Raw genomic sequence first — 8,612 nt, forward strand, 5'->3', positions numbered from 1 at the left:
TTCCGAGTAGGATTCCGGTAATGAATGACTGTGACGTGCTTCAAACTTTAACCTGCTGGGCGTTAGTGACAGACGCAAAAGAGGGATTCTATTCCAGTAGGAGCGGGAACCAACCGGTGATTAGCCGTACTGTGACAGAGTGCGTGCATTAGTTTTCACTGCGAGGATGGGATGTAGCCATTAGCCATGGGTGATGCCTCCAGACTGGTTAGCTGTGCGAGTGACAGCCGCACAGGATATTTCCCCGTGAGGAATGAAAGTAGCCACAGTTGATGGTGAACCCCTATACAAAGCTTGCCATGGAAGGGAGTAAGAAGGACTGAGTAGAAGCAGTAGAAGAGCAGGCATCCAAGAGCTCTACAGCATCTCCATCCGCTTATCTGAAATTCCCACCAATGAATCTGCATAAGTGTTCTATCCCTTTATTTTACATATAATCTATTTTCTTATTTTTATTTTCTAAATTCATAAACCATTTTAATCTGCCTAACTGAGATTTGCAAGGTGACCATAGCTTGCTTCATACCAACAATCTCTGTGGATTCGACCCTTACTCACGTAAGGTTTATTACTTGGACGACCCAGTACACTTGCTGGTTAGTTGAACGGAGTTGTGTCCACTAGTGCCAATTTCTAAAATCCAATTACAAGAAAATAGGAATCACAATTTCGTCCACCAGCAGCCTCGCGGTCGCGCAACTCTCTGTTTGAAACTCATATTGCCAAATTTTAGGGTGACGCAGTCGCGTGGTTGACGCGATCGCGTGAATGGCCTATTTTCAAAAATGATGCGGATGCGTGGGGCACGCGTTTGCGTGGTAGGGCTGGTGCTTCTAGCACGAGTCCAACCCAATTCCAGCTCAACTTTCGGCCATACACCCTTTTTACGTCGATTTTACAGGGCCATGCGGTCGCGTGGGTGACGCGGACGCGTGGGGAGGTTATTTCGCTAATGACGCGATCGCATCATCCATGCGGTCGTGTTGATTAGTTTGTGCCAAAGGCACGCCTCTAGCCACACTTTCGCGTGACTCTTTGTTCCTTTTTTTCTCGTTTTTAAGTCACCTACGACGCGGACGCGTCATTGACGCTGTCGCGTCACGTGCTCTCCCTTTTTTTCTTTTTTTTCGCAGTATGCAGAATGCAATGCTAATATGAATGTTATGCATGATTCGAGGTTCAATCAAAACTCAAAAATAGACTAAAATTAAAACTGAAAAAGGAATGATCATACCATGGTGGGTTGTCTCCCACTTAGCACTTTTAGTTATAGTCCTTAAATTGGACATTTGGCGAGCTCCTTGTCATGGTGGCTTATGCTTGAACTCATCCTGAAACCTCCACCAATGCTTGGACTTCCAATAAGCTCTATCAATACCAAGTAAATTTACCAAACTTTGATGAAGTTCTCCACAAGCTTTGAGCTCCCAAAGTTGATCCTCATATATTCCTGGATCCTAAATCTTGTTTCCACACCCATCTTCAAGTTGATTATCATGATTCCATCCGGGTGGTTCAGCTTTAGAATTCTCACGTAAGCACTCAAATATCTTCCTAGACCCATTCAATTGAGCTCTGCACCAACACTTGTACTTCAACTTGGAGCATACAACCATGTTGAACCTTGCTTGACAACTCCAACCACTAATCATCTTCCTCTTACTCTTAATGCCACAAAGAGCTCTAAGTTGACCATCCGTCTCTAGAAGCCCATATTCAAGTGGGAAAGTTAGGGTTAAGAAGAAGAATTTTACCCACTTGAATGTTGTATTGGACGGTAGTGGCCTTGGGAGAGGTATTTCTAATGAATTTGCAAGCTCCACTCCCTTGTGCTCTTCTTTGACAACTTCTACCTCTTTGCAATCATCTTCAATATCAACCTCTTCCTCTTGGTAGATTTCCTCCAATTCAATCTCTTCTTCATTGTTCACCAAGGGCATGGGAGGTTGTGCTTCTTCTTATTTAATCTCCATGTCTAGTCCAATGGGAGAGGATTCAAATGTAGATAAGAATTCATCAATGATTGAATCCATCTCTTGATCATCTCCTTCAAAGTCTTCAACCATGAGATGCCTTGGAGGTTGTACACCCTCCTCAACATCAATTTCAAACATCTTTGAAGGAGGCTCTATGACTTGAGTTTCCCTTGGAGGTTCTGCATCTCCTAAGTCTTCAACCACTTCTTCTTCTTCAATGGCAGGCGTAGCTTCTTCCAATTGTTCCAATACAAAATCATGCTCCTCATTGTCCATCGGAGTGTCTAACTTCTCCTTCCTACCACGTTCTTCAGTAGATTCTCCACATGAAGCCATGGGGGTTCCTTGAATGTCCGAACGTCGGGAAGGTAATCGATTTATTGCTTGATCCAGTTGGCGAAGGGTTGCATGAAATTTTTTCACTGTTTCCTTGAGACGATCCCTTGATTCTTGTTGCGCTCGGCTATCATAAGTAAGAACATAGTGCTCTTGGATTGATGGATATGGAGATGGCGAATATTGAGGAGGTGGTTTGTGGGAGTAATTGGGTTGGAATTGGGGTGGTTCTATATATGGTTCATATAATTCGTAAGGTGGTTGGTATGGTGGATACGGGTTAGGGTCATATGGAGGTGAATGGTGAAAAGGGACTTGTGAGTATGGTGGTCCAACATCATATTGAGGAGAGGGTTCGTAGGCATATGGAGGTGGTTGTTGCCATGAGGGTTGATCAAATCCTTGTGGCTCCTCCCATCTTTGATTGTCCCACCCTTGATGGTTGTTTTCATTGTAATCTCCTCTTCCTGCAACATAATTGTAACCAGACTCATAGCCAAAGGGGTGAGAGTTCATAGTAGTAGGAAAAAAATAAAAACAAAAACTAACACAAAGAAAATATTTTGAAAAAGATACGTTTTTTTGAAAAAGGAAAAGAAAATATTTTGAAAAAGATATGATTTTTGAAAAAAGATATAATTTTCAAAAAAAGATAAGAAAAGATTTTGAAATAAGATAAAATAAGATTTTAAAAAAGATATGATTTTTTTTTAAAAAGATTTGAATTTTAAAAAATAAGATAAGGTAAGATAAAAAATTTTAAAATAAAAATCTGAAATTTTTTTTGAAAAATATTTACAATAACCAATAATAAGGCACACGTTTGCAATTCCCCAGCAACGGCGCCATTTTGAAGAACGGAAGATTGATGGTTTAGAAGTTATAATAAATTCTCGTTGCAAGTATAGTTTCTAAACCAAGCAATCAACCTTTCTTACAAATGTTTGGTCGTCTTCTCAAGAAATTGTAGGGAAGTGTGTTTTATCATTGGTTACGAAAAACAGTGTTTTTGGGTTTTAAAAAGGTTTTGAACAAATAATTTAATAAGAAAAATAAATTAATAATTAGAAAATCTCTTGGCAAGGTATGAAAACTGGAAGTCCTATCCTAGTTATCCTTATCAATGGTGATGAGAATTATATTTTTGCTACCACTAAGTCAATCTCTAACAATGAAGGTAAGTTAAGTGGGAAAATCAATTTAACACCTAAAGTCCTAGTCAACTCCTAAGGAAAGACTAGAGTTATAGGAATCTAAATCAATCAACAAAGATAACAATTATCAATCACGATGAGTTTGACAACTCAAGAGTCACCAGTTAATCAACCAGAGCCAAAAGGTAGAAAAATTCAAATTATTTATATCATAAATAAAAGAAACAAATCATAGATCTAAAAATACCTCAAATTGTATTAGCTAAGAAAATCATAACATGAATGGTCATTAAACATATAAAAGAGAAAAATAACTAAAAAGAACATTGAACCTAAGATGAAGAAGAAATATTCCTAAATTCTAAAAATCCTAATCCTAAATCCTAAGAGAGAGAAGAGAACCTCTCTCTCTAAAAACTACATCTAAATTCTAAAACTATGTATGACTGTATGTTGTATGAAGTATATGTTGAATGAATGGATTCTCCTACTTTATAGCCTATAATCTGTGCTTTCTGGGCCGAAAACTGGGTCAGAAATAGCCCAAAAATTGCTGATTTCAAAATCTGGTACGTACAGGTTACGGAAAAGTGACGCGGAGGTGTCGTCCACGCGTTTGCGTGAATTGAAATTCGCAGATGCCACGCGTACGTGTAATCCACGCATCCACGTCGCCTAACATCGGGGCAGCTATGGCAAATTATATATCGTTGCGAAGCCCCGAATGTCAGCTTTCCAACGCAACTAGAACCGCATTATTTGGATCTTTGTAGCTCATGTTATGACCGTTTGAGTGCAAAGAAATCAGGTTGGATAGCTTAGCAATTTCTTCAACTTCTTGTATTCCTTCCACTTTTGCATGCTTCCTTTCCATCCTCTAAGCCATTCTTGTCCTGTAATCCCTGAAATCACTTAACACACATATCAAGGCATCAAATGATAATATGAGAGGATTAAACATAGCAAAATTAAAGCCCAAAGAAGCATGTTTTCAATCATAGCACAAAATCCAGAAGGAAAACGTAATCTCATGCAATTAGTATGAATAAGTGTATGAAAGATTAACAAAATCCACTCAATTGAGCACAAGATAAACTATAAAATAGTGGTTTATCAGATACCCCGCACTACTATAAATACACTGGAGAACCCATGTATAACTCATACTCTGATTCTACAAAAAACCTGCCTAAAGCACGTGCTAACTTAAGCATCAGGGTCTCTTGCGAGAACCACCACCCTCCGCTGATCAAGGATCAGCAGCACCACCAAGTTCAACAAGCCAAACACGACAGCTCTGACCACAATAGCAGATATCATCCGAGATCGACCTTTAGTTTTAGGTAACCCTCGAAACATTGGCGCCGTTGCCGGGGACTTGAAAGTCATCCCATCACCATGGCGGACAACCTCGACAATGATCACAACTTAGGTTTGGAAGAAAGAACACCGCTTAAAAACATGGATAACACATCTAAGGATGCATCTCAACCTAAAGGAGACAAGCAATCTCCGAATGCAGAAATTCTGGATGCCCTACAAGCTCAACAGGATCGTCTTAAACAGTTTGAAAAAGAGGCCGAGCATCAACGGAAAGCCAAGAGAGTCCTCCGGAGAGAAATAAGGCAACACCGAGAACTAGAGGACAAGCTCCTAAAGCTCGAGGCCGATCTCAAAGCTAAAACTGTTCAATCTAGTCATGAAGATAGCTCCCACAAGAACCAAGATCCATAAACCAAAGAGATCATGAAATCTAAAGTCCCAAAGGACTTTAAAGCTCCTGACATGACCCCATACGACGGTACATCTGACTCAAGCTATCATCTTAGCAATTTTAGAAGCAAGATGTATCTCACTGACACCTTGGACGCCATTCGATGCAAAGCTTTCTGAACTACTCTAATCAAGATGGAAATAAAATGGTTCGACAGTTTGCCACTAAGGTCCACAGTAAGCTTCGATGACCTCGCCAAGAAGTTCCTAGCTAGATTCTCCATCGAGAAAGACAAAGCCAAGCATGACCCTAGCCTGTTAGGGATAAAGCAAGGAGATCGGGAAAGCCTCCGCAGCTACATGGAAAGATTCAACAAGGCATGTCTAGATATATAAAATCTACCAACAGAAGCAGCCATCATGGGTCTCATCAATGGCCTGTGAGAAGGACCTTTTAGCCATTCAATATCCAAAAAACACCTAACATCTCTAAACGAGGTTCAAGAAAGGGCTGAAAAATACATCAACATGGAGGAAAACTCCCGATTGCGAGATAGCTTAAAGACCAAATTCTCTTACCCACCTCAGGACAAGGATAAAGAATCCAGGAAGAAAGGAGACCAACCCACTGAGAAACCTAGAAAATACCACAACTACACCCCTCTTCGGGTGTCTCTTGTGGATGTTTACCGAGAAATATGCAACACTGAGAAGATCCCACCACCTCGCCCAATAAAACACAAAAGAGGAGGGAAAAGTCAGATAGAGTATTGCGAATACCACCGAATCTACGGACATTCTACCAACGAGTGTTTCGACCTAAAGAATGTCATAGAAAAATTGGCAAGAGAAGGGCAACTAGATCGATACTTAGCCAATAAAGCGGATGAAATGAGAAAAAGAAGAAGGAATGAAGAGGTCAGACAAGTTGAACTCCCACCTCACACCCTTGAGAGACATGTTCATATGATATACGGGGGATTCGCAGGAGGAGGGATGACGGATCCCAATTGTACAAATTGGGATTTCTCAAAATAGGATTAACGATGCAAGTATAGACCCAAACCCAACAATCGGTCGCCGACCAATTTGGAAATTCACAAGATGTGTGTCAACTCAAAACCAATTTAAAACCGAGAGTAATTGACTTCCAGGTCGTCTCCCAAGGAATCACTTAAGGGCCAATGAGTGTGCAAATTCCGGTTGTAGTGATCAAGGGGTTGTCAATGAAGAAATGAACATATAAAGCAATAAAAGAACAAGCAAAATTGTAATGATTGAACTAATGAAGAAATTAAAGAACCGACTATGTAATATAAACAAGTAAAGTATAAAAGAGATTAACATAGCAATGTATAAAGGATTGAAAACATAAAATGAGGTCTTGGCTTGGAGTAGGCTAAGGGTCCTTTCCTTGTTGGAACCACAACTATGACAATTATGATGGATTAGTCTCACTTGATCAACCCTCACATCGGAAGGTAAGTTAAATGAGAATAAGTGTTCTTAACCCACAAATCCTAAATTGCTTGCTAATTGCCTTAGCAACAAATTAGCATTAGTGGGAACAAGAACAATTAACAACCCAAGGATTGACACTAAATGTTGGATATTCCAACTCTAGGTACCCAAGTTCTCACTTTACCCAAGTCAAGAGACAAGAATTTAGCCTAAAACCATGTTTGACATTTTGTCAAACACTTGGTGGGCAAAAAGTTTAAACATGAGAAAAATAAGAAAAGACTTGAAATTAAATGCAACAATTGATCTCAATCAACAAGAATAGCATAAAAAAGCATAGAATAAACACCAAACATCAAACTCATCAACAAGAAAGTGAAATTGCAAAAGAGAAGCAAAATTGAACTATATCTTGAATGAGAAGAAAGAGTAAAGACAATGTAACTAGAAAGAGTAATAACAAGAGAATACTTACAATGAGATTAGTGAAATCCAATGATCAAAAATGGAAATGGCACTTGGAATGTAAAACCCTAATGAAACCCTAATAGAGAAGATTAGAAAAACTTATAGAAAACTAAAACTAAAAACCTTCTATTCTACTCTTAAAACTATACTAATGCTATGCTATATTATTTCATTCATTTCCCCTCCAATATGAGCTAGAAGACTTCAGAAATGGGCCTCCAAAACCCCCAAATCACGAGTCACGTGCCTTTTGGTGGACGAAATTGTGATCCTCAAAGTTGGTCTCTTTGTATTCTTGTGAAATCAAAAATACCCCAAAGAGATCATGGTGTGATAAATTGGGATCTTAATAATCCCTGGTGTGATCATAACTCCGTTCAACTTAACCAGCCTTTCCACAACTCCGTTCAACTTAACTAGCAAGTGTACTGGGTCATCCAAGTAATACCTTACGTGAGTAAGGGTCGATCCCACAGAGATTGTTGGTATGAAGCAAGCTATGGTCACCTTGTAAATCTCAGTTAGGCAGATTAAATAGTTTGGGTTTCGAAAATTAATAATAAATGGAAAATAAAAAGGGATAGAAATACTTATGAAAATCAATAGTGGGAATTTCAGATAAGTGTATGGAGATGCTGTGCTCCTCTAGAATCTCTACTTTCCTATTACAGTCATCCAATCCTTCCTACTCCTTTCCATGGCAAGCTACATCCCATCCTCTCAGTGAAAACGTTCCTATGCTCTGTCACAACACGGCTAATCATCTGTCGGTTTTCAATCGGGTTGGAATAGAATCCCTTGATTCTTTTGCGTTTGTCATCACGCCCAGCCTTCAGGAGTTTGAAGCTCGTCACAGTCATTCAATCACAGAATCCTACTCGTCACAGTCATTCAATCCCAGAATCCTACTCGGAATACCATAGACAAGGTTTAGACTTTCCGGATCCTCATGAATGCCGCCATCTATCTAGCTTATACCACGAAGATTCTGTTGGAGAATCTAAGAGATATGCGCCCGGTCTAGAATAGAACGAAAGTGGTTGTCAATCACGCGTGTTCATAGGTGAGAATGATGATGAGTGTCACGGATCATCACAATTATCAAAGTTAAGTATAACGTATATCTTGGAATAAGAATAGAAGAGAATTGAATAGAAAGTAATAATAATTGTATTGAAACTTGAGGTACAGCAGAGCTCCACACCCTTAATCTATGGGGTGCAGAAACTCCACTGTTGAAAATACATAAGTTAAAGGTTCAGGCATGGCCGAATGGCCAGCCCCCTGAGTCGTGATCAATAGTCTCCTAAGATGAAGAATAAAACAAAACTGAGACCAAAGATGAGACGTGGTCAAAAGACGACTAATACACTAGTAAAAAGTCTTATTTATACTAAACTAGCTACTAGGGTTTACATGAGTAAGTAATTGATGCATAAATCCACTTCCGGGGCCCACTTGGTGTATGCTTGGGCTGAGCTTGATCTATCCACGAGCTGAGGCT

This window comes from Arachis duranensis, chromosome 10 (genome assembly GCF_000817695.3).
Source record: "Arachis duranensis cultivar V14167 chromosome 10, aradu.V14167.gnm2.J7QH, whole genome shotgun sequence".
NCBI lineage: Eukaryota > Viridiplantae > Streptophyta > Magnoliopsida > Fabales > Fabaceae > Arachis > Arachis duranensis.